Source organism: Pteropus alecto, unplaced genomic scaffold (genome assembly GCF_000325575.1).
Source record: "Pteropus alecto unplaced genomic scaffold, ASM32557v1 scaffold5, whole genome shotgun sequence".
Lineage (NCBI taxonomy): Eukaryota > Metazoa > Chordata > Mammalia > Chiroptera > Pteropodidae > Pteropus > Pteropus alecto.
Window position 1 is genome coordinate 23,184,171 of NW_006441953.1, and position 27,082 is coordinate 23,211,252.

Sequence of the window (27,082 nt, forward strand, 5' to 3'; positions counted from 1 at the left end):
ACATAGCATATTATAGGCACAAGGGAAAAGATAAGGGTTTCTTGAATAAATGATTAGCTACTTAGTGAAAAATGCATATACACATACATGCATATGTGGAAAAAATATAATTTCAATATAATTCAAACTTTATTAGAAACATCATTCTTCTATAACCTACCTTTGATGCTTCTGTCTGCTTTATCTGCTCACTTCTCACTGTACGTATCATTACTCCTGATTAGCAGTTGTTCCTGGCTCCCTGTCTTCCAGGCACTTGGCACAATTCCATTTCCCAGCCCCCCTGTAGTTAGATGGTGCCATTTCTGACCAGTGAATACTGAACAGAAGTGATAAGTGCCAAAGTATTTCATTATTAACGCAAGATACTTAGTGCTCTTGTCTATCAGCCACGGGAACCTGTAATGCTGTAGGATTCACTGTGAATTCTAGAATCAGGAGTTGTGGGCTGAGCTCTGAGGTGATCTGTAATGCACAGAATGAACAAAAACCTAAATCTCTGTTGTAGGTCATAAAGATGTTGAGGTTGTCGTTACACTACATCCCAATCCATCTTACTGAGACACTCGGCCACAGAAAATTGTTTTAATCACCACAGCTTTTAATCAGATTCAATATCTGGTTTAACACACTCTCACGATTTTTTTCATTATTTTCCTAGCTATTACCCCATGTTTATTTTCAATGCAATGTATTTGTGCTTTAATTCATATTGCACTGATTTACAGATGAATTTTGCATGTATTTAAACTTTTACTATATTGGGTCTTCCAATAAAAGAGGATTCAATTACTTAAAACTTAATTTATGCTCAAGAGAATTTTTTAAAATGTTATCTTCATATAATTCATGCCTCTTTCTTAAATCTATCCCTAGGCTAAATGTTGTAATTTAGAAATGTTAATTTTTTATCACTATCCTATGAGACTTTTTCTTCTATTATGATCCTTATCAGCTCATTATCTTATATAGAAAAGATGTTAATATTTTATATATTAATTTTTAAATTATCTAAGGCAATTCCTTTAATTTTTCAAATCATTTCTGTATTTCTGTTCATTGTCATGCATTTAAATTGTATAAAAACACAAAAGATATTAATTTTGCCTCCTCGTTTGACATATTTAGACCAGCATCATTTTTAAAAAAATAATATTAAGTGGAAAATATTTATACGACAAGAGTAGAAAATAATAGGCCATAAAATAAAAGTTCTAAACTGTAGTATGGGTTTGAAATGAAGTATTAGCTCAACTAAAAAGGTTATTACATTAAAAAGTAATTTTCCAGAAGAAATACTCAGTTACATAATTGTAAAAGTAGTTTACTGCTGCAAAACAACAGTGAAATGAGGTATTAATTCTGTACATTTCACTAGTTTTGATGTTGGCCACAGTCAGCAAAACCAATATGTTTCCCTACTTACGTATGCAGATCGTAGCACACCCGACTGAGTGTTTCCACATGGTCTCAGCGAATAGCTTCATTTATGACTTACTGCAATTAATATTTAGGTTTGTTTCATACGTTTAAACGTTGCAGGTATTCAAGCAAAGTTCTCCCTGCAAATTCTGCAGATGTCAGGGGTAGACCAGCCCCTGTCTCGTTTCCTTTGGTCTCTTAACCGTTGGTTTCCCTGACATCATATCCTTTACAGAATCATTAATGTCCTAGGGCCTGACCATAGCTGGACATATTTCAGTGTCTTCACTTCATTCCATTTTTCGTGCTTTAAAAATGAGCGAGATTTGTGAGCAAGTGAATTTCGTGTTGCTTTTACTGGCAAACAGAGCGAAGGTCTGGAATTGAGGAGACTGGGGAGTGAGCCTTGGCTGTCAGTGAATAGTCCTAAATTACAGTATGTTGTATCCCAGCCGCCACATCCCAGTTCTCCCAGCCCACAGCGCTCTCCCTTGGGGCGTTAGCAATTTTAGGAGGTGTTTTTCTTTCTCATGATGAGGTAGGGAGGAGTTACTATCTTTTATCGAACATGGCCGGAAATGCTAAATCTCTTGCAATACAAAGTAAAAATGAAACTGCCCCCATACACCAAAACCAAAAACAAAAACAAACCAAATAAACAAATGAAAAATATATGAAACAGTCTACGTCCTTAAAGCTGCCTCCCCACCCAGGAACTAACGTTTACTTAGATTTGATTCTTGCTTCTCTGCCTAGCCCCTTGTGCTCCCTCCAAAAATAGAGTAGTAGAATTGTATTTTCTACCTCCTTCCAATTTAAGCGTGGTTACGTGGTTTCTTTTGGCCACTGACATATCAAAGGAAATTAATTACATCGCCTAGAGGTGGAAGCTTTAAAAATCCATGCACGATGCTCCAAGTTTCCTTTTTCCATTCTCCACACTGATGGAAGCATATGTCAAGATAAGGCTCTGATATCCTGGCTCCCTAAGAGAACACATGGCAAAGCTTCTGTCAAGCCATACTGCCTATAGCACAAACAAGAAATAAATGTTTATTGTATTTACTCACTAGATTTTAAGGTTGTTTGTTACTGCCGCAGACCCTAGCTTATCCTGACTATTTCCCCTTTACACAATAGAAGTCAAATTGTCTCTAAGAACTGTATTGTGCTCATCCAAAATTCATAGGTTGAGGCCTTAACCCCCAATATGACTATATTTGGAGATATGGTAATTAAGGTTAAACAAGGTCATAAGGGTGGGGCCCTAATCCAACAGGACTGGTGTCCTTATAAAAAGAAGAGTCACCAAGGGTATACACTGATAGAGGAAAGGCCATGTGGCCATGTGAAAGCACAGTATGAAAGAGAGAGAGGCCTCAGGAAAAAACAAACCTATCAATACCTTGAACTTGCAATCTCCAGAATGGTGAGAAAATAATTTTTCTATTGGTTAAGCCATCCAGCCTGTGTTACAGCAGCCTGACAACCTAATATGGTCACAGTCCATCTTCTTGTAAGAGTCTTTGGGGTTTGAGGTACACATTCAGCTACCATGGACCAGCCTTATCCTGATCCTACACTAAGCCCAGGGTGCCAGACTGCTACTCTGGCCTGATGCTTGTATGGGAAATGTAAGTTATTGTGAGACCTTAGGCACATTACTTCTCTATGCCTCGTATTCTTCATCTTTAAAATGGAGATACTGCTAGTACCTTCCTAATCTTGTTGTAGAGAGGATAAAATGAGATAATGAAAAACAAAACACTTAGGGTAGAGCTTTATCTATAGTGAGCATCTAAGTGAATATGAATTTTTATTATTATAACTTCTAAGTTGAAAGGCTCTCTACCAGTGATTACCTGAATCACAAACAATCTTGATACATTTCTAAGGACTGGGGTAAAGGAAATGGGGGGTGCTGGCATAACCGGAGAGGGAGCAGTCACTTAAACAGTGCCCCCTACTTGTCTCACTGGCCTTCCCTCTAGTCCTAGCCCTGACAGACTTGATAAAACTGTCAAAATTGTAGCTCATTTGCCAACTTCATTTTCCATTATCAACCACTATAGCAAGTGGGATTCTTGAGCCCAGGTTTCTACTCATGGGCACTTTCCAACACTGCTTCTGCCAGCGACACAGTAGCAAGATTCCCATATACCTTAAACTCAATCTCATTCAACTTACAAGGTAGTCTAAGACATTTTCAGTCCCCTTGACAAAAACAATGACATTAAAGTTCAACGAGCAATCTACTCTGCAATCAAAGAACTTGAAAGTACCCTTAGAAATGCTTGAAAGAAACAGAGCATGCAGGGTTTGACAGCAAAATAGTACCAAATACTTTATTAGAATTTTGTAACAAGAAAATAAAGGCCAGAGATGTGTTTCTCTTCACACTAAAGGAAATAGCTTCTATCAGCTGGAGGATCAGCTCCAATAACGTCGGGGATCTATTTGGCTTTATTAGGTCTGCAGCTATTGTGATGGGCTAAGAAATTTCTTTTGAAAAAAAGTAATTACTGTACCAGAGGCCCTAGTCAGAGAAATGTGTTTAAAAAATCCACTTGCTCAGCACAATTTAGGCTCTCTGTCCCTTTCCGTAAGCCGGATCGATAACTAGCAGATATATTGGTCTCCATGATGGCTACAGCGTAAATCCTCTCACTTATATTTTATAGTGATACCACAATGAAAGAAAAACCACTGTGTGAAGCATACTTACCAAAAGCTAAATTAGGTCTTCATCACATTCGCAAAGTGGTCACTATTGTATCATCAGGGTATTCAACAGAAAAGTGTAGAAAAGAATATTTGCTGAACACCCACTTTTTTGGTCAGGCACTGAAATACATGATATTTTGATTTATGTAATTTGAATTGTATTGTTACCATGTAAGTGTGGGTGGATAATGCCTGAATCACCTTTAATAGGATACACGAAACTGAAAGGAAAGGGAAAAAACTTGAATAACTGTAGGACAATTACCCAGCTATATTTAGTGAAAGTTTTAAAAATTTGATATTTGCCTCAAGTCCTTATAATGTATTCCTTACAGTGTGTGTGTGTGTGTGTGTGTGTGCGTGTACACGTCTACCTAGATGTACGATAAACTGTACACAGTTTCAATGAGTGCTTCTAAAGTAAGCCCCTTACCTTCCTAAAGCCCCTTTGAACAACACCTCCTGCCTGTTATGGAAAGACACCGAAACCAGCCAGATGCTCTCAAGATCACGACCGTGAAACTCTCAGGCGCAGGCAGAGTGGGCAACGCCACTTACTGAGTGGCATTCGAAGAGTTTTATTTCTGACAATTTCTCTCTAGAAGGTTTAATTCCTAAAGTGAGGGCCACCTGACACAAGTCTTTGAAAATTTTGCAAGACTCACAACCATTTTCTCAGTGTTAGAAGGTTTATATTGATGTGGAGGCCTGAATTTCCTTCCAATCAGCTGAGTGAACCCCCCGAGCAAGAACCTTCATTGAAAAAATTAATGCAGAACAAATTCGGGTTAGCATAATCTGAAGAAGATTTAATTCTCAAGATTCTGAAATAGGGAATACAAATTAAAAGTAAAATGATATCTTCTCTAATGTTGTGCTGTGGCGGGCCTTGATTTGAGGGGGTGGGGAGAGAATCCATCTGGCCTTAATAAAGATGTGAGCCTTCCGGGTTGTTGGAGTATATTGTTTCTTTTACTTTTTTACAGGGAGGACTAATTTTTAGTACTGTGGAACTAAACAATTTATTTTATTTTAAAAGCGATCGGTCTTATTGATTCCATAAGTCTTCATTAAAAAATAAATGAGTAAGGGCTGAGCGTCTCCTCTGAGACAATGTGATAAGTCCTATGCAGAGAGCACGGGACGTGCTCACAGGAGAAAGCCTCCCTCCAATCCGCAGGTTAGACAAAGCTCCCCAGAGGTTAGGGACCTGGGTCAAACTTGGAAAGCAGGCAGCAATTAGGAAGATGAAGAATGGGGGGAAGGACTTTGTCGGCAGAATGAGAAGTGAATGCAAATCACATTACTGAAGTCTAATTATGATGCATTCCCATCTAAATCCTGTACTTGCTCAGATGTCTCCTGAGCATCTCTCAGCGGCAGCCCTGCACGTGCACAAGGCCATTGCCATCTGGATTCCCCATCTCGGGCAATGGTACCGAGTAACTCCTTCTCCACACCAGAAAGCATGAGTTAAACTGGACTCTCCTCTCTTTTTGAACTATAAGAGTAAAGGACTCACCAAATGTTTCCTATTCCATCCGCTAGGTGTTTGTTGAAGCTGTTTCTTCCTCTTTATCCTCGATAATTTATTTATTTGTTTGTTTGTTTGTTTATTTGTTTGCATTTTTAACTTTACTCTGGACAGCTGTTATCGCCAGTTTTTATTAAATGATTGTCTACCTTTTAAATTCAGCAAGTATTGGCAGTTATGGTAAGGTAGATGCTAAGTGCTGGGGATAGAACAGTGAATATGGCAACAGCTATGAACTGCAACGAAATCAGATCCAGTGGAAGAGACAGAGACATGAGGAGATCATTTAATTAATACAAGGTCTGTTAAAATACCCGCGAGCACACGAAGAGCAGAGGGGAGGGCTGCGAAGTCTGCCAGGTGGATTAAAGTCCGGTGGTGAGACTGCAGGATGAGACGCAAACACCAAGAGGAAACAGTCCAAAGAAAACAGATTAGCAACAGCCTTGATATATGATACAATGAGCTATACGAATGTTGCTGAAACTTAACATTTTGGGAGCAGGAAATGATGAGAATAAAGGTACAGAGGAAAGCAGAGGCCAAGTCACGCATCTGTGTGTCATGGTAAGTAACAGCAATAATGTCAGTTGCTGAATGCATCTTGTGTTCCTGTGTGACCGTATACTTTTATATTTCATCACGATCGTTACTTTTATATTTCATCGTGATCGTTACTTTTATATTTCATCACGATTGTTATTTTCAGACATATTATTTCGATTTTACAGACTTGTAAACTAAGGTTTGGATCTTATGGATTCTGATGCACCCATTCAATTCAATTATGATCTATAATGCATTATCCCTCTTTTCCATTTCTACCTTTCCCCAAAACCTTTTTTTTTTTTTTTACATACTATTGCTTCTAATTCCAGTTACACCCCATCGCCAAAGGATTATCATGTCGTTCTCCTGGCTTTTGATGGTCGATTCTGCCTTCTGTAGAATGTTCAAGCTTCTTAATGTGGCCTTCAGTGCAGTTAACATTTGCCTCCTCCTCCATCTAAATTTCTCTATACCCATCCTATACCCAAGACACACTTATCTTCTTGAATTTCCCTGAACGTGTCGGTACATCACTGCATGTGCTGTTCCGGTTTGTTCAAATGTCCTCCTCCCCCACCTCACATCTTCCTCAATCCCTGGAAAATGTGAATTTATTCCCCTGCACTCCAGGGCAAGCAAACCCCATGTTAGCTTCCTTCACAGCAAAATATCTTCCAAAAAATGAGGATTCACGTTCAAACATGTAAGAATAGTTATGAAGACAATGAAATGTGAGATTTAACCAAAGATCACATGAGAAACATCACCTTCCATAATGTCATCAAGGTAATTGTATGAGAGAGTACAGCAGATATATTTTCCTTTAACTGGCCCAGGAGGAAGTATTGTCATTCCACTGATGTGTGGCTGTCTCTGAATTTTCTACGCCTGTGTTTTATAATCTAGGTACTTAGAAAGCATGTATGGGCTAGCCAAAGGCACTGTACAAATCAAAGCATGACCCGTCCATTTCTGTTCTGTCATCTGGAGATTGCAAAAGGTGTGCTTTTCATGTTTCCTATCATTAGCATAGCATAACACCAAATTCAGTTGCATAATGTCAATTCCTAAAGGTGAACAAGGGAGTTGAGATGTTCAAAGATGTGAGTGTATGGACAGCTGAAACACAGGTGGATTGTCATTTATGCTATCCTTCGGCACCTATTTAATGAGGATCTACAAAGTTCCATGTTACCTCGAATAGACATAAGACCGAGTGTCAAGCATAATAAAACTCATTATCTTGCTGGAGAGACAGAACTTACTGTATGGAATATAAACAATAATGAAAAAAGAGCAATAAACAAAACACTTCCTTCCATGGGAAAAGATATTCAAATAAGCAGTTTACGATAGCTTGTGAACAATGGAGTCGGAAGTTGGGTTAAACTTTCTGACTTTCAAGTTCAGGTAAATATATCTGTTATGCCCATTTCACTGGGCTTTGGACAGAATCAAATGAAAGTGCTTTTAAGACTACAAAAGAATACACAGATGCATGATGCAAGATAATATCCAGAGAGAAACAACATGTTAGTAGATCAGGTACTCAGAAGTTTCTACATGCATTCTCTTCATTCACTTTCAAGTTAGGTTCTTCTCAGACGGTACTTATTAATCATTCAATTAAATATGAATATTTTTAGCCAATGATTTATTGAACAACTATTATATGCCAGTCACTGTGTCCAATGCTGGGCATTCAATTATGGACATGTCACATAAAGATCCTGTGTCATGCAGAAACTGTCAGGCACATAGTGGTTGCTCAATAAATGTTAGTTTTACATTTCTTCCATATCTGGTGGGTATAAACAAAGAGGTTATTGAGAATGAAGAAGAGATTTGTGTGATAGAAAAAATTGGCCAGAGAGTGGACAAAAAATTTTTTCATTGCTGTGACAAATTCTTGTACTCCAAAATATACCAGAAATGATAAAACAATTTTCTACTGAATGAATTCCCGAGCTTCAGTAGCCAAAAGGCAAAGGCTAGGAGTTGACAATTCACTCCAGGGATAAGACAAGTAACAGAAATAAAAGAAATAAAATAAACCTTGACAATTATTTAGCCTTGTTAATAAGCAAAAATGTGAATATATGCATATATATGCATATATGCAAATATATGTGTCTATATATTTGTGTGTTACATATACATACGAATTAAATGAAAAAATAATAGCAAATAAATTAGCAGATGGAAATAACTCAATATCTGAAAAGATGTGGCGAAACAGATATATTTTAATAGTGCTGACACATTTAGAGCATAACTTTTCCAGAGAGAAATTTTAAAATGTATTACTATATTGAAATGGCTACCACATGACTTGATAATATAATTGTCTTCTATTGCCTCACAACAATATTTCTACACATTTAACAACTTAAAAAAAAAACACATAATGCATCACAGTTTCTGTGGGTTAGGTGTCTGGATGTGACTTAGCTAGATTGTCTCTAAAGTCCCACAAATCTGCAATTAAAGTGTCAGCCTGACTGGGATCTATTTGAAGCTAATTCACTTCCAACCTCACTTGAGTTGTTGGCACATTTTTTTTTTTTTTTGGCTGTGATGCTAAGGGCATCAATTCCTTGCTGGCTATTGACCAGAGGCTTCTCGCACCTGCTAGAGGCTGCCCAATGTTCCTGGCCACTTGGAGCTCCCCAAAGCAGTAGATTGCTTACTCAAAGTTAGCAAGGTCTTGAGACTAGTGAGATGGGCCTTACAGTCTTATGTAATATAATCATGCACATATAATCACATACATTGTCACCTTTGCCATATTCTATTGTTTAAAAGCAAGAAACAGGCCACCATCACACTTAAAGGGAAGGAATTACACAAGGCTATGAATAACAGAAGGTGAGAACGGGGGACCACCTCAAGATTCTGTGTGCTACAACCATATCGAGGAGTACATCCCAAGGAAGTAATCTAACAACAGCAAAAAAACAGTTTAGACAATATTGTTTACTGGTGTACTGTACGTTATTTCTGATCATTTGGAGCAGTTTCAATTCACGAATAAGTGAGGGCAAGAACAGGAGAGGATATGAATGGCTGCACTCTAGTAAATTAATCTAATTATATATTATTTACATTAGACATGAAAAGTAAGAGGTTTACACACATATAATTGGGAAAATAACTAAAAGAGGCAACAAGAAAGGGGAAATGAAGCTGGAGTAACAAATATGTGATCATAGCAACTAGACAAAAATTTACCTGCATAAATATTTAGAATAGGAGAGACTAGAATATTTGTGATTCATGTATGGTCATATTTGTAAAAGCATCTATTCTCTACTATTCTTTCAAAAATCAAAAAAGAAAAAGTTATTTACAAGAACATGAGATTATTAAAATATAGAAACAAAAAAATTAAAGAAAATATTTTTAAGAGCTCTATGGTATGGTTTTTTTTTTAAATGCTCTCAAAATTGATAAATTCTAATTTGGAATAAAAGAGAAAACAAAAATACATATTATTAAGAATGAGAAAGAAGGCATAATAATTTATTCAAAAAAGTTTAAAATATTCAAATACAAATACTGTGTGCAAAACTTGGGCAATTAATGGTCATATTTGATGGAAAAAAAAGATAATTACCTAGCAAAGTAGAAATTATTAAAATTGATCTCAGAGAAAGTAGAGAAGTTAAACAAATACTAGAGAAAAGATAGTAGAATGAATTAAATATTTTATCATTTAAAAGGTTCATTAATAGATGACTTTTATATAATCTTTAACTAACATGTCATCAAGTGTTATTAAAAATTTTACAGATTATAAAAGATTGAAAGCCCCTCATTCCACTTTTATTATTTATTTATTTATTTATTTATTTATTTATTTATTTATCTATTTATTTATTTATTCATTCATTTATTTATTTTTTAAGCCTACTGCACCTGGTCTTCCTAGGTGGTCTTCCATCCAAGTACCACCCAGGCCTGACCTTGCTTAGCTTCCGAGATTAGATGGGATCGGGCACGTTCAGGGTGGCAACTTCATTCTACCTTTAGAAGCTACTGAAATCTTAATATCTAAATTTGTCAAGATTAAAAAAAAGACTTCGAAAACTTCACACCAATCACATCTTGAATCATAATGTATAATTTCTAAATTAAAAATTAGAAATTGGAAAGTTTGTGTACCTTCTGCTCAATTTTGCTGTGAATCTCAAACTTTTCTAAAAATGAAGTCTATTAAAAGGCTAAAAATATTAGAAATTGAATTCTATATTGCAAAATAATAATAATAGAGCATAATAAAATCAAGTTAAATCATTCAAAAACTGCAAAAAAAACCTGCAACAATATCCTGTACGTAATATGTAATATGTCAAATCAATATATTGAAAAGAAACCAATTATTATAGCAAAATATTTTTTAAAGGCATTTGATATAATCAGACATTTTTAGTTAAAAATTCTAAAGAAAACAGGAGCAAAACACAAACAAATAGAAAAGAGCATACTAAATTATTAGATATAATATAATTTCCATTAAAATTTGGAACAAGACATTATAAGTATATATTGCTATGGAGACACTAGTTGATATAGTAAGTCAAAACTAAAATTATGTTAAGTTGACATGACCACTCAACAAGAAAATTACCTCTCTTTACAAATGAAATGTTTACATACCCAGTATTGTCAAAAGAATCTAGTTTAAATAAAATAACACACATGCACACAAACACTCACATTCATGCACACAAGATGAATCATTAAAATTAGAAAATGATAAATACTCCAAGTAGACTAGTGTTCTTACTTTCAACCAGTTGGAATAAAAAATAAAGAAAAATCTTAACTATAAAATTGATGTTAATGACATAATACAAAAATTTACAAAAATTGTATGACTCTCAGATGAAGAAATTAACAAATACTGAGATACATAATCTAAAACCTAAACAAATAGAATAGCAACCATGTATTTCAATAGGAAAATAATAATCTACAAAAATGTAAGTTCTCCCAAGAGTATACTATTAATACAATTAGAATATAAACTTATTATTTTAAAACTGGATATGACGATATTAAAGTTCATATGAGAGGATAAATTTCTAATTATGGAAAAAAAATGAAAAGCAATAGTAAAGGGAAATTTGCCTTAGTAGATATCAAAACATGATAAAGCCATTAAAATAAAAATGGTTGACAACTAAATAGGTATAGACAAGTTTATAACAATAACTATTCAAAACAGATCCACTTACCTGAAAGTATGATTGAATATATAATAAGTCATAGCACAATAAGGTAGAAAAATGGAGGTGTGTTTCATAGCCAGCATAAATGGTTAGTTATCTGGAAGAAGACAAAACACACACCAAATAAAAAAAAAATTAATTCCTTAGAGAATAAAGTATAATTATTTAACATAAATATAATTATAAATTATATAAATGCTTATAAATAGAAAGCCAGTGATAAAAGTGATATGCATATGTAATTTATAACTGTAATATATTTAAAATAATTTTAAAATAAAACAACATATTAGAAAAAAATGAGGAGCTCTCATGTTGCTTCTTTGGGAAAGTAGACTCATCAAAGTGAGAGGAAACCCAGATGTCAAAAAAAATGGACGTAAAAAGAATTGCAAGAACACAGTCATAAAGCAAACTAAAGTATTTGCAACTCATATGGTAGGCAAGTGGTTACTACCTCAAATATATATAAAACTCTTCCACAATGATAAGAAAAAAAATGAAAAATAAGAAAATTACATGAATTAGCATTTCACAGAATAAGAAATCCAAATGATCAATAAATACAAAGACAGTAGGCCTCACTGGCAATTAGAAATTGAACACATGCTGAAAAACCATATTTTACCTATCAAATTATTGTTCTTGAAAAAGTGAAGTAAAATAAAGCCTAGTGCTAATGACAAAACGTGGAGAAATGATCATCCAATTGATTGCTGGTAAGAATGTGAGTTGCTACTACATTTTGGAAAGCAATGTGGCAATATCTTTAAAAACAGAAGTTCCGTAGCCTTCACATTTTTCACTTTTGTTTTTCAGAATTATAAAATGTAAGCTCAGGTATTCAAAGCAATATGTACAAAGATATCTATTGTATTCTTTTCGGAGGGGAGGGCTGGCAAAAAAGCAAACAAGAATAAAGAAAAGAAACTACACTGAAAACAACCCAAATGTTGGTTAATTGAAGGAGTTTAGTGCATGAAATATCATGTAGTATTTAAAAACAATGAGTTAGGTTTGTATTTATTGACCTAAAGAGAGAGATCCATGTTGTATTATTGAGTAAAGCAAGATGAAAAGAAACGTATACATAAAAAAGTGCAGAACCCTTTTATGTGTGCATCTGAGCTACCACAAGCGAGGAGTTAGATCTGGTACCAGACCAACCAGGTGTAAGCATTGGTTACTATAGGGTAGGCCACGTGGGGTGGGAGGTTGAATTGCCTCAATAATTGTAAGAAACTCATTTTTTAAAAAAATTTTCAGAAAAGAATAATTTAGAAGGAAAGTATATATTGAGTTTAGAAGAGGCTATAGGGTTTGCAGATTTGAAAAGTGTGGGACTTATAGCCATGATGAACTGTTGCTATCATTGGTAATCTATTGCTGCTTAGTTCTTAGAATTATATTTTAAAATTAATATAAAAATAAAATGAAATTAACTGAAGATGAGACGGGATGTAAAGGGAGATATTCGAGATAACTGCCTATCCCTGAAATGCTGGTATTCCTCAGCCTTCTGTCCTAAATCTTTTTCTCTTGCCTGGTGATTCATGTAATTGCATTGTTTTAGAGATACCTTGTTACTTTCTGATTCTCCTACAGGACTTAAGGGCCTTATGTGGCCAGAGATGCTGACTTTATTATTTACCCTTCTCTCCCTCAATATAATTAGTAGCTAAAACTAGCAGGGATTCAAAAGATACTTGTTGAACTGTGGAAGGAAAGGAAAACAGTGAGGAAGGGTGGAAAGATACAAAATACCTAGCACAGGGCACAGCACACAATTGATCTTTACAGAACGTCATCACCCCAGATCTCTTTTTTTCCCTCACTCCAAAGCCCTGCCCCCATTCCTTTAGCCCTATGCACTGCTCACTCTCCTGATTCAGATACCATATCCCAGCAACAAAAAACGGTATCCAGTGACTCATCAATTCCTCACCTCCCATGCTTAGCTTCCCTGGCTGCATTTCAGCCCCTGGTGGGAGATCTGAAGCCTTTGGCTCTGCTTGCAGAGTGGCCAAAGAGCACATCTGGATTGAGCATTTCATTTTCAATTCAAACCTGGTTGTATTAACGCTCTGTCATACTTAATATATACTGGGCAACATGTAGCCTGCTAGATTTGGACTCACTGGAAAAAGACAAAGCATGACATTGTCGAGGCCATACCAGCAGGGGGTATCATTCTTTGTAAAGCTATATAATATGTTCCAAATAGATTGCAGCTGTTGATAGGTTTTATTGCATTTGCAGTTAGGGACCTTATTATATTTGTAGAAAAGATTTATTATATTTACTTTTATTACTTTAGCAGCTTGGGATATTTTCATATTTGTCATGAACTTACTCCATTTATGCTCATTGAGTTTATATCTAGAGTTTGCTACATGAGCAGCTATGAATAAGTTCACCTGTTGTCATTATACTTAGTCAATTTTCATTACCACTGCACTAATATTTCTCAGCATTTGCAGGTGCTGCATATTACATTAGTGGTTTGAATATTTTAAAGTCAGCAGTAATGGGGCAGTGCAATCAGCTGAAGAAAGGGCACAACCTATCAGATGCTCAAACTCTTGGCAGATGGCGAGAAATATGCAGAAGTTGGCTGTGATAACGAGGCTCATTTTAGAGAATACGTGTCCAAAGGACTTAAACCGTAGTTTAGCATTCAGGCTCACAAACTCCAAATTGTCTTTATCTCTTACTGCTTCAAATTTTCAACATTCTTCCACTGATTAACTAAATGACGATAAGATACAAAGATTGAATTTATGACAAACTTATGTTTTCCAAGTGATTCTTTACCTAAATTATCTCTAGCTTAAGAGGCTAGGACATAGTCATATAAAACAAAGATAGGTGAATATAGGCAGAGTTCATAGCCTCGTTCTTAGATTAAGGGCAGAATTTGACAGTTTAGGCACCACTCTAGGCTTTCACCATTTCTAGTCACTTCCGTCTATGAATAAATGGAGCAGTTGCTGCAAACCCTGTTGGAAGTTATATGACTCATCATTACTGTTAATGGAACAAGTAAGAGAGGCAATTTGGGCAAGGGGAAACCTGGGATAATACAGTGCATGATGGTAGCAGCGACTGCAGAAGGAAAATCATCATCGTCGTAGCAGCTTAAGTTTATTGAGTATTTACCACTTGTTAGCCACTGCTGTTAAGCACCTTACTTGTATTAAATGAATCAATCCTTGTAACAACCCTATGAGATGTTATATAATTAGCTCTATGTTACTGACAAGAAACTGAGTCACAGATAAGCTAAGCAACTTGCCTAAGGTCACAGAAATAGGATAGCTAGAAAGAACCATGTTTGAACCCAAGTAATCTGACTACAAAGTCTAAAGACTTAGTCCTCGAACCATGAGATTAATTCCTAGCTCCCCAGCTAGATGAAAGAAAATGGCCTCCTATTTCTTAGAAAACTAAGATTTATATTTAGTTTTTATTCATGTTATGAATTATGCTACATTCAGTGGATTTTCTCTAGACCTACTAAGACTCCTATTTAACCAATATTTAAATAAATATACTTTCTTCTAATTATATAAGAATCCTTTAGTTTATAGGAATATATAGTTTTCTCTCCCAAACTATTTTGTAATAATCTGGACATCAATTTAAAGCATCCTTGTAACCCCTCTGGCCCCAATCTATATTAAAATGATATATGCTATAATGAACTGTAACAGTTAGGAGCACAGTACAATCATTCTTGAATCAACCTTCAAGCCAGAAGAGTGAAAGATTCCTAGACTAAAAGTGAGAAAATCTAGATCTGCTTTCTGCTCTACAACTCGCTGACTGTGTGACACAGAGAAAGCCTCAGGCTTACAGAACATCAATTTCTTCACCTATAAAATTAGGTAAGACAAATGTTTGCTCTGTCTCCCTCTTAAGTTGTTATGAGGTTTACCAGACTTAGCAAACAGAAATAGAAGAAACTCAGTTAAATTTGGATTTCAGACTGAAAAAAATACATTTTAATATAATTATGTCCTAATCAATATTTGGGACGTACTTAAAACATGTTCACTGTTTATTGGAAATTCAAATTTAACTAGGCTTTGTGTATTTTATTGGGCAAGTCTACAAGAGGATTGAATGAGGTAATGCATGAAGAAGACATAGTTAAACATTTTGACATTCCAACACATGAGACTGAGATGGTAAATATGGCTAATGCTTCCAATCAGGAAAAAATGCTTGGGTAGGGGACTCTATTTGTGGATACTTTATAAGCGAACTGACCATCAGGCAGAGATGCTCAAAGTCAAGGAGAGAGCAAAGATCCCTTATGGGAAGAGTCTTTTGGCATTGCCCATGGACCAAGGCCGGGCTGGCTACCCCAGGAATCACCACAAGGGAAGTGGTTACAGACACAGCTTCCTAGAGCCCAGCCCAAAACTGATGTGTAGCTCTCTAAGTTGGCCCAAGATCCTGTATGTTCAGAAAAGTTTCTAGATGATTCTGAGGAACAGCCAGGTTTGACAACTTTTAAAGAGGTTTTCAAGGATAACAGATGTTTTTCTCCAAGCGCTAATAACCACTGACAGTGGCAATGATTAGAATAGCCTGGTCCCCAGGGTGGGCCCTAACCTCAGCACCTACATTAGACATTTGAAGAACACTGGCTGACCACAGAGCCAGCCCACGTGTCTTCTCTGCCTGCCACCCAGAGCAAAAATCCTTCAAAAAGGCCCAATATTTGTTTCTACAATGTATCAAATGGACCAGATGCACTAAAAAGGGTTCTTACCATTGAAAACAATGGAATTCTAATTCTAAATAACAAATTTAAAACAGTAAGATGTTCTCCTATGATGCAGTGTTACAAAGTGGTTTGAACTGCGCGCGCTCGCTCTCTCTCTCTTTCTCTTTCTCTCTCTCTCTTTCTCTCTCTCTCTCACTTTCAGCCTGGTAGCTATGCCTATCTTTGAACCAAAAACATGGTGATTGATTATGTATTCCTGAGTCACATGCTCTACCATGCCTACAGGATGGGTCTATCCTACCCACAGACTAAGACAGGAGGGGGAGATTTTAAATGCCAGAGATGAGTTTTAGCACTAAAAGAAAGCGTACTGGAGAAAAGGGTGTTTGTTACAATAGAACATAAAAATAATGAGATAAATTTTTCTAGAAATATAAAAGTTAAAAGAGAAAAGCAGGGGAAAAAATCATATGACTCCAATTTTTCCCAACACCCTAGTTCCATTAAATATTCTGGATTAAACATACTTCCTTTGTCAAAAATTTTGGAAACACAATATACTATATGTGCTTCTTGGAGATTGAAATGGCAAAATCCCACATAAAGCCTCTGAAGAGTTATCAATGCAGAAAGCTGTTTTACTTGATTTAACCCAGAATTTCTGAATTTGAACAGGATATGAAAGATTTTGAATAATGGAGTGTATGGACTGAAAGTCTGTATCCCCCACACTGTATATGTTGAAGCCCTAATTCTCAATGTGAGGGAATGACAAGATGAAGCCTTTGGGAAGTAGTTAGGTTTAGATGAAGCAGGAGAGTTTAGTGGCCTTACAGGTAGAAACCAGAGAGCTTGCTCTCTCTCTACCCGTCATGTGAGGATACAGCAAGAAGGCAGCTGTCTAAAAGAGGGGAAAAGAGCCCTTATCAGAAACCAAACATGCTGGTACCCTGATCTTGGATTTCCCAGCCTCCAGGATGGTAAGAAATAAATGTCTGTTATTTAAGCCATTCAGTCTATGGTATTTTGTTACAGCAGCCTAAGCAGACTAAAACCTGAAAGTGTATCACACAATGTGTGTTTTGAAACAGTACTTCTCAAAGTTTAATTCATATCCTCATCACCTGTGGCTCTTGTTAAAATAATAAATTTGGCCCAATAGGTCAGGAGTGGGGACTAAGAGTGAGCATCTCTAACGCAATGCCACAGGGGCTGCACTTTGAACAGTGAGGTTCTGAGAATGGCACTTTGGGAAATGAAGCTCTGGCTGCAACCTGGGGTTCTTCATGGCCATTTCTGTGTCTTCCCCACCTTGGTAACCTGAACTCTTGTGTAGTGTCTGGCACATGGAGATGGCCACAGGAATAAATGGGTGTATGATAGAGTGTGTCACTTAAAAGTCTTGCTCTGTGATAAGGGTTACAATCAGGCACCTGTTCCAATAGGTGGATCAGATATCCTCATGTGGGGTGGGGGAATTGAGAGGGGGCAGTATGGGAGGAAAGAGTCATAAGAGGCAACAGATATTTGGTAGCTGGAAGGTAATGACAAAGTGTTGAGTTAAGGTTCCAATGCCAGGCCAGTGGAGGGCCTGGTGGGGCCGCGAACGGGCACGGCGATGGGAAATTAACATGGCTCAGAGGCAATGGTCTTCAAGTCTTTTCAGACCGGTGACGTCAGGAACAAAACATGCTGATTTCAGAAAACACTGCTCTGCAGCTCACTTCGGAAGATATTTTCAGCTGGAGAGGGTGGAGTTGGGTACCAGAGTCTCTATCTGTGCAACTGAGTCTGAAAAGTGCCCTCTCCTTCACCTCATTCTGATATGTGATCACACTCCTTACTAACACACACAAAAGCATTGGTCCAAAAAATAAAAAAATAAAAAAACAGAGGATTTTAGAAAGAGAGTGCTTCATAGGAAAGCTTCTATTTATTATCCCAAGCAACCAGCATATTCTAATCATCATCACCATCAAAATAAGTGGATTGAGAAAAATCATACCAGCTGCATATTTATAGGAGCACCTCTTTCTCACATTGATATTAGTATGCAATTAATGAACATTAGTTTCTCAGCTCATTTATGTTCTGTGTGTGTTTCTTCATCTAAGAAATGAAGTTTAGAATCATGATGATATTTGTTGGTAGCAGAAGAGTAATTTCCTACTTCTCCTGCTTCCAGGTGAAAAAATTCATCTAAATGAACTCCCCGGGCTCTGGGCCCACCCCTCTTATTCCCGCCCAGTGCTGGGAGAAGTCGGCTGGCTGACTGGTGCGGTTAGTAATGGGAGTTGGGCCTCCCTGTCCCAGACTCTCCCTCTGTTCTCCTTGGGGTCTTCCTGATCACACAGAGCTTCATCCTGCCCTTCCATGGAGAAAATAATTTAGTGGTTGGTCTCTGACATGCTGGGCAAAGTCTTTGATCATGCGGTACTTAGCCTGTGACAGGAGGATATGTCTGCTCAATTCAGGAGTAAAGTATTAGAAGCTCACTTGCCTAGAGATGTACAGCTAGGGACTACCTTTACCTTAATGTCAATAAAGCAGATGCCTTGCTTCCCCATATCTGTCTCCTGGATTTCATTTTGTTCTGAACTAAGGTTAAGAATAAAATTATTGTTTATTAAGTTCCCCTAAACTTTGATATTTCCATGCATTGATTAGGAAACTTGAGAACAAGACATAGCTTTGGGGAACAAAATACCAGAGAGAGAGAGTTTGGCTGACCCCTTTATTCCTAAGGCTCTAGTGTGGCTTAAGTGGAAATTTGTCCTTGGTGGATCATTATGGTTTATGGCATCTTTGTTCACAGGCAAGTGGCTTCATTGATATAGGTAGAGCTATTTTTAGCAGGCACAGCTCATAGAAAAATATGGATCTTTAGCAAACAAGCCTTGCAAGGACCTTAGCAACCTTGGACAGCTCTAGCTTATTGAGCAGTTCATGTTGGCCTTGACTATGTAAAGGTACAGCTTGATCTTGAACTGTAAGAGTGTGGTTTGACCTCTGCAGAAGCCAGTGAGGCAGAGATTAGAGCTTATATGTAAGATGATGCTAAGGTGAAAATGTGTAAAACTGAAAAGATCTCTAGCAAATCTGACTTTAAGTTGTCCATGAATCAGACAGGAGAGAAAGGCAGCTTCCTTTTGGGGCAGAGATTCTGTGCTGCAAGATCATGACTGGGAAAGGCAGAGACCCAAAGGAATAAGATAGTCGCCATCTTAGTTTATCGGTTAATTTGCCATCAGCTCTCCTATTAATATAAAATAGAATAAGCCTAACCTGATTGTCATGGCTTAAGAGATAATCAAATGGCGAGGCAGATGTAGAACACCCTGGCTTATTGATGAACTAAAAGAGGTTTCACAAACTCCAGCCACAAATTCATTCAGAGAAGGATTATTTTATTAACGAACAAATGACAGTGTTGAACCAAATTCAGGTAAGTGATAAAGGTGATATTTTTACCTCATCTGCCAAATTACTATCTCTCTATTCCTACTGGAATTCAGATGGAGAAAAGGGGGTACTTTTATTGAACTCCTAATCTCATCTGCCAAATTACTATCTCTCTATTCCTATTGGAATTCAGATGGAGAAAAGGGGTACTTTTATTGAACTCCTAAAGCCTCAATAAAAAAAATATATATATATATTTGTTTTTACCTTTTCAGTTAATCATTTTTCTATCTTCATTTTATCCTCACAACAGTACCAGATAACATATAATGGTGGCCATGATTAAGGAAGTGAAAGTACAATGGTGAAAACTTGATGAATTCAAAATATGTCTTAGAAACGGGAGCATTGAACCTGACAGAGGTCCTGGATATGAGGGGTAAAAAAGAAAAGCAGAGAAAGATGCCTGTTGGGTTATTGTTTTGATTAATTACATAATTGTGATTAATTGAGATGGTTAATACTGGAGAAGAAGAACTTTGGGGGAGTGAGACAGAGCCTGTTCAAATTCATGTAAATATTTACTTATCTTTATTATATTTTTAAATTTATAAAACAGGACTGATAATTGTTCTATCTTTGAGCAAAAAAAAAAAAAGATATTCTATGGAAAAGTACTTTTGAAAAGTACAAGGCCTTCTGAATATACAAACTCGTAACTTTGGCAGTTGTCCAAGTAGTAGAAAGAAAACCTAACTGACTGTTACTCCAAATTACCAATAAATGTTAGACATCAAAATTGCCTCCATTTTCTTAATTTTGTGGAATTTATTTTTGGCTCTCGAGAGCTTCTTAAATGCAATAATTTAACAGAAATAGCAATAAAATCTTCTTTCATTCTCTTCTGAAAATAGGAGGGGATAGGATAGGATAGCTAACATGAAGGGAGTAACTAATACGTCCCAGACACAAGTCATCCACTTTGCAAGTATTATTTTATGCTTATTTATTAATCTTCACATTAAACCTGGATATGCTGCCCTTCTGTCAGATGAGATTCAGAGAATAATAGTAACTGGCTCAAGTCTACAATGTTAGTAAATAAGTAAATCTAGGATTTTATCCAAAGTTTGATAACAAGAAAGGCATTTGGTTTAACAAATAGGTTGTAAGAACCCACCATATGCCTGGTGTCATGGCCTGGCTGTTCATCACAGCAAAGTTTCCCAGTTACATAAGAGAAACAAAAACAAGCAGGCGTAAAAAAATGTGAACGAGACCCTTGGCCATAATAAATACTCATTGTGTCCTTTTACCTCCAGGGATATGATATCTTGATAATGCAGATAAAACAGTTTTTAGTAGTGATTCCAGACCATAAATCTAAGACTAGAGCTGTGTTTTTTGTCCTTCATTTAGCTGATAATTTTTTCTTCATCTAAGATAACGACCTTCCCTAGCAGTCATATATTTTGCAAAGTTTATTTATGTAGCACAATTGACAGTGTGTGCTGAGAGCTATGAGGGGTGGGGAAGGTGAAAACCTTGTGTGCATTGCAAGTTTCTTGTGGTTCCGTGTTAAGCATGAAGCAGAGCGAGGATTCAGATTAACTAACCCCTCCGTTTGTCCTATAAATAGGACATGTTATAAACAAGTCAGCATTTTCCAAAAGGTGCCCTCTGAAAGTATTCTCCCACACTGTAGTATAAGGGAAGTGAAGTGCCTATAAGTATATTCAGAAGCTAAGTGTTGTTTAAAATGCCAGATCCCAGAACTTCGGACTGTTTCTGACCATAAAGTTCCTGCTCATGGATGTATCCAAAGTCTATTTATTTTTTCTTTACTGTGTTGTAACTTATTATTGGAGCAGATGATTCTGACGATCCAGATTATAACAAAAAGAATATGGTCCGGGCGATAAAGTGGATACTATAGATTTTATCATTCAAAAATACCTTTTTATTTCTACAGTGTTTTTCTGCTTACAAACCACTTTATATACAATAACATAATGACTTTGTGTGGGGAAAAGAAATAGGGGCAGATATTATCATTTTTTATTATGCAATTGGGAAAATCCTGGCAGATCTTGAAATCATGTATTCTGGGCTGTTCCAAAACAAAGTTCTGCATTAGCCTCTAATGAATATATTGGCCTTGAGAAATAGAAAAAGGTGTATTCGTATAAGTCCATGCATAATTATTATTATATATAACATAGATGTTATATAGTATAATTTTATGATTATAATTACTATTTATATGCTTTAGTCTGCTCAGGCTGCCATAACAAAAACCATAGACTAAGTGGCTTAAACCACAGAAATTTATTTTCTCACGGTTCTGGAGGCTATAAGTCCTACGTCAGGGTGCCGGCATGGCTGGGTTCTGGTGAGAGCTCTTTCCTGGCCTGTAGACAGCTACCTTCTCACTGTGTCCTCACATGACCTTTCTTCAGGGCATGTCCATTGAGGGGGAGCAGGGGAGGGAGGAAAGGAGACAAGCAGGGAGGGAAGGAGAGGGGGAGAGAGGGAGGCGAAGAGAGAGAGACTTTTCTTAGAGGGCCTAATTCTATTGCATTCGAGCCCCACCTTTATAACCTCATTTAACCGTAATTACTTCTAAAAAGTTCAAAAAAGCCCTATCTCCATATACAGTTGTATTGGGGGGTCAGGGCTCCAACATATGGATTTGGGGAACACAATTCAGTCCACCACAGAATTAATACAGTTAAAAATGTTTACCTTTTGACTGTTCCTACTGTAATTTTATCATCACTCAATAGACACTTAAATAAATGGTAATACTATTTTCACCTTCTAAAAGCTTTTTATTGATTTCTTATATTACTACTACAGTGAACTCTTTTTTGTAGTGTTTAAATTATGAATATTTTTGCTTTTTTAATTCCAAAAGGTTAATGAGGTAAATGATAATTTTCTTTAAAAAATTTAGTCTCATTTTATTTTAGCTAAATGGCACTTTCTACTGCATGTTTATAGAAACTTGCAATAAGGTTATGGTTTATGCTCAGGGTCCACAGTTATAAAAAGCAGTCTAATAAAAAAAAAACATTTTTTATTGATTCAAATGACCTATTTATCTAAGAATAGGAAGAAACAAATTCAAATGAACACAGCAGAATGTTTAAATTAATTGATAATAAAAATGCATGTAAACTAAAAATAAAAAGTATATTTAATATCTATCAAATAACTAAAAATTATGTCTCCAACTATGACAAACTTTTTTTAAAAATCTATTGAAAAACATGACTGTTTATGTTGTATATTAAAAAGACATAAAAATATTCATTACTTTGACCATAGCTCTATACTAGAAACATTTCATAAGAATAATATTTAAAAATTGTCTAAGAGAAATAGAAGGATTTATATGTTAAAATGAAGGGAAACAGTGTGCAATTTTATCTAAGTAAAAATTTATGGAGCCCTTTTAATAATTTTGAAGACTATAACAAATGGAAAAGAGTTTATAATATAGTAAGTGAAAAGAAAAAATACAAAATTATGAATACATCCAGATTATAAAAAATAAATATGCATACTAACAAGAACCAACAGACAACATTAGAGTGGGCATGTGTGAATATGTACACACACACACATATACATGCACATACACAAAGCTATTGATTATGGGTTTTCAGATTATGAGTCATTTACTTTATTTTCAAAGAAAAGAAGCCACTTCCATATCGCCTTTGAAATAGAATACAAAGAAAAATGAATACAAAGAAAAGAATATGAACTTTGGAAAGAAATATAGTAGGCACACAATAAATATTTGTTAGATGAATGGATAAGTTAATAAATATATTTTCTTAACTCTTCTTTAGATTGTTCTTCCTATGGAGGACACCTGTATCAGTGTTTCTTAAAGTGTGGTCCCCAACCACAGCATCAACCTCACCTGAGAACTTATGAGATTATATAATGTCAATATGAGACTTAGTTGTAAACCAAAAAACCCGTCTTCTTTAAATAGGGTTCCAGCAAAACTTCAGTAAAAGAAGCGAATGATACTTAACCTCAAAATCTGAAAAATACAGATAAACTAGTATTTACAGGAACACCAGGAGAAAAATAATTAAAGACTGTGCCTGAAAATGAGTTTGAGGTAAGCTCCTAGGTCAACGTTTGATCGAAGTATGAGACAAAATCCACATTGGGGTGAAAGGCTGAGAAGCTAGTTTGTCAAAAGGCCAACCGAAAGGTCCCCATGGGAAGAAAATCTATACTTTGGATACCTATAGAAAAAAAAAATAACTTCAGAAATCAACTTTGTCGCTCATCAGAAAATTCACACAGGGGAAACTTTATAAGTATTTCTGTTGTGAGACAAATCTCTAGACGATGCCTAAATCCCATTTCTCTAGAAAACCCATTTGGTGTGGTGGGGGTCAATAAATGTGATCAGTGTGGATAATCATGCTGTCAGCGATGATATCTTCGCAGGAGAGAAGCTATGTAAAATAAAATCAGTAGAAGGAGGAAAATTTAACTAGACATCTCTTGCAAAAGCCACATAAGAAGCATTCCTAAGACACATGCAAGTAAGTTCGTTGTAGGTTGCCTGCTCTTAAAGAATTATTTATGCTGCTATGCCCTTGGTTGCTGGTGGTAAATGAGTAAATTCCATTCAATGCAACAAAAATTACATGTGTGGTTATTATGCTTAAAGGACATTCTTAAAGTCTATGAGGGCTATAAAAAGTGAACAGAGCATAATGCCTTTCCTCCTAGAAGACTGATCGACCCACAGAGATAACTCGAAATACAATCAATTTCTAAAGTAAGGCAATGTGTTTAAAAAGTGACAAAATACAAGGAAAGGATGAACATTTTCCTGATGAGTAGAATCTGGAGAGTTGAATAGGAGATGAGTTGAATAGGAGATGAACTTTGAAAATGGAGGCTGGATAAGGTTTCGAAGGGTTAAGTGGCTTAGGGAGAACATTCTGAGGTGGGGCAAGGAGAGAAAGAAAAAAAAAAAGAGAAAGGATATCAAGAGAGGAAGACATGGTACAGCAGGCAGAATGTGCCCCCTGTCAAATCCCCAGAACATGTGACTATGCTAGATTACATGGCAAATGGGTGCAGATGGAATTGTTACTAATTACTTTTCTTTAAAATAGGGAGATTATCCTAGATTACCTGAGTCTCAATTTAATTACAAGAGAGCGTCAGAGAAAGAGATGACAAAAGAAGCAAGCTAAGTGTCATGAAATTGCACGCTGAAGACGGAGTGGGAGGCTGCAAGCCGAGAAGTATGGGCGGCCTCCAAAACTGGAAAAGCCAGAGAATGGACATCTCTTAACTAGACATCTCTTGCAAAAGCCACATTAGAAGCATTCCTAAGACACATGCAAGTTCGTTGTAGGTTGCCTGCTCTTAAAGAATTATTTATGCTGCTATGCCCTTGGTTGCTGGTGGTAAATGAGTAAATTCCATTCAATGCAACAAAAATTACATGTGTAGTTATTATGCTTAAAGGACATTCTTAAAGTCTATGAGGGCTATGAAAAGTGAACAGAGCATAATGCCTCTCCTCTCTCCCAGCCTCCAGAAAGAAACAGGCAGGCCGACACCTTTAGTTTAGCTCGATGAGATCTATCGAAGCTCTGACCTCCAGAATTATAAGATAAATTTGTCTCGTCTTAAGCTACTAAATTTGAGGTAGTTTGCTAGAGCAGTGATAGAAAAGCAATAAACACGGATTGCAGGAAATAACTGGATCGCGGTGTGTTCTCTAAAATTTAAGGCAGTACTCAGAAGGCAGATGGGTACCATGGTGAGAAGCGCCTTGGTCTATAGTGACGAATCATCATAAATTTTGAGCTGGGGATTTGTGGGGACAAAGAGAGCTGTGCGGATTTTATCTAGATGCAGCATATAGGATGGATGGGAAGAGAGAAAGGTAGGAGGCAAGAAGTCTCCTGGGAGGCGGATAGCAAAGTTCAGTTAAGATGGACTCAAGGTCTGAAAGGCAGTGATAGCAAGAATAGTAAGGAAGAGAAGGATGGTGTAAATAGTACAAAGATTGATCTAATTCTATATGTGGGGTTTGGAGGTTGGGGTGAATTAGAGAAGTCCAAGCATTTTAAAGGCAGATGAATGAAAATATATACATTAATAAAAAAGCAAGAATAAGTCAGGGACATTTAATGGGGGAGATAAAAAGACAGTAAAAGTTTTGAGAATCTGAAAAACGAAAGTTATATTTTTATATGAAAAAGTGAATGATATGTCAATTGGATAGGTACAATATTTTACACATCAGAATGTGGCAGAAACTCTACTGCTCACTACAATCAGTTCTCTCTTTCCACAGAAATGGGGGTCATAGAGGACAAACCTAGACTAAGTTTCCAGCCTCCCTCGCTGTTAGATCACGCCCCTAGGCTCTCTCCATCAGAATACGGGTAGAAATGCTATGGCAAGTTCTTAGAACCCCTAAAAGAGTCAGTGTTCCACTTCCGTATTCCTTTCCTTCGCTGCCCAAAAGGATGGCAGAGCCACAAGCCAGAGGGGAACTGGGTCCCAGCATGACCAAGGGGAGGAGAGTTACTCTGCCTTCCTGAACAGCCAACCTCCCAGGAGAGTTACATAAGGAAGAAATATGTTTTATTTTGCCAAACCACTATACTTTTGTTTCCATAGCTAAGCCTGCCCTAACAAACACATAAAATAGAGTTTCTGGCACAAAATGTGACATCTGTAAATGCAGTTGTCGACTTTCTTTAAATAAAGTCAGACTCTATCTATGTTGATTTAAACACGCAGTCACCATGGTGGTGCACACACAACTCTTTTTAACCCGAAGTGTATTCATTCACTTGCAAAGACAAGATGGAAATCTAACTGTTCAGAAACATATTCTATTCTATAAATTCAGATAGAAGACAAATCCGTATTATATGTACCAGGAGGCATAAAAACAACTAATTCATATGGAAAGGGAAAGGAACAAAAAGCAGGAAGATATTTATGAGACCAGTTGAGAGACCTCCAAATGCTATATTGTCATATTTTCACAAAAATGGATAAACACATATGTACATACATGTAGTATGTAAATTAAGAAAAATTCCATGACTGTCTCAAAGCTGAGACGCGTTCATGAATTATTTGGGTTACCGCGCAGGCTACGTCTCTCTAGGATGACAAAGGAGGAGCCAGTGGATGGTTTCTAGAGGAAGATTTTTCTGGACACAAACTTCATCTACTTTTATATCTTTCAGACTGAACTACAAATGTATCACCTCACAGCTCATTAGGCTGAGAGAAGGGATAATTTAGCTAATCATTATCCAGCCTTAATGAGGCATGGAAATAGGCTGAGCTCAGCTCCAGGCAAGCTGACCTCCCAGGCAAGGGCAGCTGGCCCTGGCTTTAAGCGGACCAAGAGGCAGACCAAAGGCAGAGGCTGGGGAGGGGAAAGAATGCCTTAAGATTTGA

The 27,082-nt window shown here is 36.5% G+C and overlaps 1 long non-coding RNA gene across 6 annotated transcripts in view; it reads right to left on the reverse strand.

Moving 5' to 3' along the window:
* Nucleotides 1-27,082, reverse strand: part of LOC107196190 — a 393,663-nt gene that overhangs the window by 121,262 nt on the left and 245,319 nt on the right. For all 6 annotated transcript variants that reach the window (XR_003048482.1, XR_001517553.2, XR_001517554.2 and 3 more), the window contains one exon: nucleotides 11,470-11,560. This is a non-coding gene — a long non-coding RNA (uncharacterized LOC107196190). The remainder of the gene's footprint in view (nucleotides 1-11,469; nucleotides 11,561-27,082) is intronic.